Raw genomic sequence first — 6318 nt, 5'->3', positions numbered from 1 at the left:
CCACCAGCTCTGCAGTTAATTCATTAACCCAACCAGTCCAAGGCTTACAAAGTACAGAAATCCTCCTGCGTTCAAGCGCGGCTTAGAAATCCTGTGTTCTGTTATTCAAACAGATGCGCGGCTTAATTCCAACAGGCTGACGGAGCTGACGTCATCGCGCATGTGATGACGTCAGCTGTATAACGTAATCAAAAAAAATAGATTAAAAAATCGGAAATAATGGGGTGCCACTCGGGAATCATGGCACCCCATTATAGGGACCCGAAAAACTCGGTAAAAAATGAGTAATTCAGGACGGTTGAGAAGTTTGCCCTAAGCATGTTAGAGGAAGGCCGAAAAATCTAGTGGCCTGCAAACTGTACTAATGGTGGTATAAAGACATTATGAAAATAAGAGATCCCGCAGATGCAAGTGATGGTAAACAATATGGCAGAACAGTTCAGAGACATATATTTATACCATGACTGGAGGTGCTAGCTCCTATGTTAATGACCGCAGTGTAATTCTGAAGTAATAGGAGATGAACCATGGAATGATATGTGTGGGGAATTAGCAAATCTGTAAATGGATCATAGGAGGTTAGTATGCTATCGACCTGGAGGTCATTTCAAGTCTAGCCATTTCATTCCAATGTAATACCATAGATACCCTAGTCCATACCTAGGACTGTATTTAGTAATGACTGCCCATGTCCAGGAGGGTTGTGTGTACTATCCCCGATATGAATTTACAGTGCACCCATCCACTCGTCCAGGTTCCTTTTGAACAGTGTCATAGAGGTGCTCTGCTTCACATGAATTGGCAGCCTATTCCAAAGACATGGCAGTCGCTAGGAGACAAATCTGCCCCTCCAGCATTTCCTATTCAAGTCACAGGCCATATTTAGGTCCCTGAAACAGGTAGCTCTAGTTCCATTTGATTTACAGATGTGCAGCAATTTCAGAAGGTTTGGGTCGGAGATTGCTCTGTAGGTCAAGCATAAGTCTCCCCTAAGAAGTCTATATGATACTGAGTACAGTGACAGGAACTTTAGTCAGTCTGTGTAAGGCATGTGCTGGAGTCCCTTGATCTGCTTTGTTAGAATCTCTGAGGTCTCTCCAATTGCTGCAGGTGCTTTGTTAAGTACATGCCAAAAGGGGCATTATACTCAATTATGGGCCTGATTAGTGATGAGTATAGAGGAGTTATAATCTCCTTTGCTCTAGAAGCAATGCTTTTGCTAATCAAGTGTGCTATGCAGTAGACCTTCCCTACTACAGTAGACACATGGTGGTCAAAGTTAAGGTCGCACTCTACTTGTGATCCCAGATACCTTACCAATCTGTAGGTACATAGGGTATTGTTGTTAATGTTAATGTGATAGTGTGAAGGGACATTGTTTTTACCAAAGGGAATGATGATGCATTTCTTTGCATTTAGTTTGAGATCATGACTAAGACACCAGTTGCTGGCCTGTGTAAGACTCTCCTAAGTATACTAATATCATTTGAGGGATTCAATAACTGCACCCAGTTTGCAGTCATCCACAAACTTAGTCAGCCACAGCCTCTTAGTTTTGGCCTGAACTTCTGAGAAGTATATACCAAACAGTATGGGGCCCACAACTGACCCTTGTGGCACCCCACTAGTGACAGGTCTGCTGGTTGATGTGGAGTCACCCACTTTGATATTGTGTGACCAGTTTGTGAGCTGGCTGTCAACACATCTTACAACAAAGGCATATACATTCAGTTTGCAAAGTTTGCTGGTAATGCCTGAGTGTGGGATTGTGTCGAAGGTCTTGGCCAAGTTGAGGTATTCTGTGTGCACAGATTCACCTTTGTGAATGGCCCTGTTCACATTTTCAAAGGAATCCACCAGGTATAACAGGTAGGATCTTCCCTTGATGAAGCCGAATTGGGTTGGATCCAGGGTTTGGAGGTCACCTATGTCTTTATTTATGAGGTCCACGATGATACATTCCATGGCCTTATGGATGAGGCTGGTCATACTCATGGGTCTATAATTCCCTGGGTCTGTTGCTAAGCCACCTTTGCCAAGGGGAATAACTGTTGCTGTTATCCATTTTGTAGGAACATAGCCTGTGGTTAGACTGTGACTGAATAGGGTACTTAATGATAACGCTACTTCATGTTTTAGTTTGTTTAGAAGACAGCCTGAGATGCCACCCAGTCCCATAGAGGTTCTGTTACTTGCCTTAGAGAAGGCTTTAATGACCTGCTTTTCAGATATGTAGGATGGGGAAGTTGGGGGCAAGGTTTGTGACAATTTTGGAGAGGATAAGGGGGTGAAATTTTCACCAAATCTGTCCATCAGCAGGTCTGCTGTCTCTGTGGGATCAATGTGTGTCTGATACCATTAGTGATTAGTTTGGCACATGTTTGGGTCCTACATTTAAGGCTGCGTATGTAGCTGTAAAAGGCCTTATGGTTATCCTTAGCTATGATTGCTAAGTTTTTCTCAAAGTTATCCTTAGAGGATATGACATGTTGTCTTATTTGCCTGTTGAGGCTGAGGAGGGTGCTTTTCTATTTTTGGGGCCTCATCTTAGTTTTCCTAGACAGGAACTTTTTGCATTTGTTGTAAAGTTTGTTGATGCTGGATGTCCACCAGGACAGCTTGTCTTTACTTGGGGCTCTGGCATTGATTCTCTCTGGAACAGCTGAGTCTGTACACTTATACAAGGGATTGTACAGGGCTTTAGTGTAAGCTTTGGTATAGCTACTACTTCCAGCTGGGGGTGGGACCTGGAATGCATTTATACCTTTCTCTAGGAGGGCATAATTTGCCCTGGTGAGGTTTGTTTAGTCTGACTTCATCCTTTGTGAGTTCTGGTGTTAGTGTCAGTTCAAAGTGGTCCGATTTAACTAATGAGGGTCCAATAGTTGTGATGGTTCATCTGTTTGTCAAGTTAGTGAGGACCAGATCTGGTATGTTTGTTCCTCTTGCCGGGGTTTGAACAATTTGTTCCAGGACATTTGAGTTAACAAACTCAAGGAACTGTTGCCCTAGTGATTTAGGGCTACAGAAGGTTTCCCAGTTGATGGTGGGATAATTGAAATCCCCCATGACCAGAGTGTTTTGCAATATTTAGATTGACTCCAGTTTGGTCAAGTAGGTCTCATGCTCATCATGATCCATGGAGGAGGATCTATAACTAGCTATGACTCATCAGGGAACTGTGCAAATGCAGTCCCCCACCACCATAAATTATGTACTTGAGTTTCCCACATTTGGGGAGATCACAGGGTCAACCCAACCAAAGCGTGCAATGGAAGAACCTCTCCCTGGGGGAAACCACCTTCTTGATCATGATATTCCCCCACCAGGTAAGTATGTGATAAGAGGTACTCACTAGTGGTCATGGTGGCTCTCACTGGTGTTTTGCCATCCATTCTCACCTACTTTTCCTGCCTCCATAACACTGAAATAGTGAACCACCACAATGTGGGTAATGTGACCATGCATGAGTTGGACAAGATGTAGTACCCTCATTTTCAAGCCCATGCTATGCATAGACAACCTAACCCTGTGCAAATCAAGGTGTGTGTGGTTGTGAGAATACTACCTAGAGGAATCTTTCACCATCATCAGGGTATATGGTGGGCATATTCAGAGCATCTACCTCAAGGATACTGCATCAGTTCTTTGATGCCCTATGCTATGGCGTGTGGAGCATATGTAGTGTCCACATACCACAGAGGACAGGGCCAACACCATGCAGGAGTTTATGACACAACCCATTTCCATGAGATATTGGGGAACAATAGACTGATGTTAAGAGGGAGTAGGCTGGTTCGTCAACCCACTTATCATTGGCAAATACTCATGCCCATTTTTTGCAATATTAGTCAAGATGGCTAAATCACCTATTCATCTATAATAACAATTTTCATATTGAATGGCTATCCCTGACATGGTGTGCAGTTTGTAATCTGTATTTTCCTATCTAGAGGATAGTGTGCACCAGAATTTATGCCCAAAGTGGTTAGTCTATAAAGCAGATCCTTCAATAGGCATAAGCTGGAGTCTGTGCTGTTGCTGCCCACAACTCCATTCTTGGGTAAGATTGAGGTGGAAACACCCAACATGACTTTGGGAGGTGTGAAGAAATCTGCAGAGACACAGGGAGAACATGCAAAATCTACAAAGGCATTAACCAGATGTCAGGATCAAACTCTGTACCTTGTGCATGGGAGGAGGATACCTCAAGCATTATGCCAACATTATGCCAACCTATGCCAGGGACCCATGCTAATGGTGGGTGGGGTCTATGTGCTTCTTTGTGCCCACCACACAGCCCAACAGGACTGGGTCAATACGCTACTGGACAGCTGGTGTCCAGTTGCCAGGTTTGTTTACCTGGGATAGCTCTGTTGAGTGAAAGTTGACAAACATGAACCAAGGATTGCTACATTCTGTATAGGTTCACCGACAGGAAGCAGCTTGGAAGTAGATGACAAGATGGTAATGAGGAGGCCGGACATCCTCTGTTTCTAGAAGACAAGATAGAAGGGCAGTGCAGCAAAGCCACATGGTTAGGGATCAAGGGTTTACTACTCAGGGTAGGACAGACTAGAAATGGTGTGGGAATTGAGGTGAGAGACAACTTCAGAAGACATTAAGAGATGTCATCAAAATTAGTGACAGGCTCATGGCAATCAGACTCTAATGTAAAGCTAGGGCAGTATTCATAACCTAAGTCTATTCCCCATAGCAGGCTTGGGATGGTCAGGAAAATAGTGCATTCAGGCAGCAGTTGCATGACCTAATAGATAAAGACAGAACAGGATATTAAGACTGCCTGGGTCTACATGGGTGGGGCAACAGGAATAAAGAAGGGTAGGCCATTCTAGACATCTAGGTTCGTAGGTGTTTACTAGGCTAACAATGACAAGGGCCTTTTTAAGCTTAGCCGTGCATCCCAAATCTCTGACAAGTTCTGGTACCCTTGATAACTGTAAGCAGGAGTTTGGAAAATGAAACATTTATAAGCACAGCCTGGGAGATGAACCATTTACAGGTTGCCTGTGTCCATTAGAGACACAGGCACCAAACGAGGAATGAATTTTTCCCCATCCAATTGTCCAAGTTACACTTGAATTGGGTTAGGAAAGAACTCTGATTCACATGGATGGGAAGCCTGTTCCAGACAAGGGGTAGTCTCTAGGTCACATACCTGTCTTTCCAGCAAGTCCTATTTATATCATAGGCAATGTTTAACTCTTTAGAATAGGTAATTTTGGTGCTGTTTGTTTTGCATATTAACAGGAGGTCCATCAGAGTGGGTTCCACAGCCTATCCCAGCCCCAGGCATAGATCTTCCCTCAACAGCCTGTAGGAGACAGAATACAGGCATAGGGCATTGAGGCAGTCTGCATAAGACATATTACTTATGCCTTGAATTCTTTTAGTGAGGAACCTCTGTGTATGTTCCAGTTATTGGATATGCCTTGTTAGGTACCTACCAAATGGGACATTGTACTCAATGATAGGGCTGATGAATGCTGAATACAGTGGAACAAGGACTTCCTTAGATCTAGATGCCATACTTTTGTTTATGAGTTCCGCAACATAGAATGATTTCCTCACTACTGTAGACACATGATGGTCAAAGGCTAGATTACTGTCTGTGTGTGTTCCCAAGTCCCTGAATAGTGGGTCAACTCTTAGGGGGTGTGTTGTCAATATGATAGTTAACAGGGATGGATGACTCCCCGAAGGATACTATTATGCATTTCTTGGCATTTTGTTTTAGTCCATAGCAAAGAACAAAGCATTAGAAGAGCTCTACCAGTTTCTAGAAAGTGACTCAACAGATGGAAAAGAGAAACTATCAGGTTGCAAGACAAAAACAGAAAGATAAAGAAGATAGTCATCAGTCATCCTTCATAGGTAATGTTAGCAACAACCTGTTCACCGGTCCACAGGACATCGAAGGCAGATGGAAGGAGTACTTCCACCAACTTCAAAAAAAAGAAACCCCACAGAAGCTGTACTGTCTCAGATACAGCCTATGATGAAAGAAGAGGAGTCCACACAGAAAAAGTAAGAACAGCACTATGGAAAATAAAGTCAGGGAATGCAGCAGGCTCAGATGAGTTTCTAACAAATATGATCAAGATGTTGGGTGAGTTAGCCATTCTGGTGGCATACAGCAATAAAGCACTAACTACAGCCTACTTGATACAGGTTCAATAAGTGGCTTGGGCAACTGATGAAGAAGCAGGGAAGGATGAGTGTACTAGTCCCTGGTGGAGGTGTTCATTGATGACATTCCCTTAGGTAAAGTGTGGTCCAAAGAGAGGAGTTGTGCTC

General features: G+C 43.5%; 1 non-coding gene across 1 annotated transcript; it reads right to left on the bottom strand.

Moving 5' to 3' along the window:
- Positions 1-3172: 3172 nt before the first annotated feature.
- On the bottom strand, positions 3173-3337 carry LOC122790214. The gene has a single exon (XR_006362967.1). It is a non-coding gene; the product is annotated as a U1 spliceosomal RNA (small nuclear RNA).
- Between the last annotated feature and the right edge of the window lie 2981 nt (positions 3338-6318).

The sequence above is a fragment of the Protopterus annectens genome, chromosome 15.part0, assembly GCF_019279795.1.
Source record: "Protopterus annectens isolate FY-2018-M chromosome 15.part0, PAN1.0, whole genome shotgun sequence".
NCBI classification, from domain to species: Eukaryota; Metazoa; Chordata; order Ceratodontiformes; family Protopteridae; genus Protopterus; species Protopterus annectens.
Note: the sequence above shows the minus strand (reverse complement) of the source record. Positions and strands in the feature narration are given on the sequence as shown.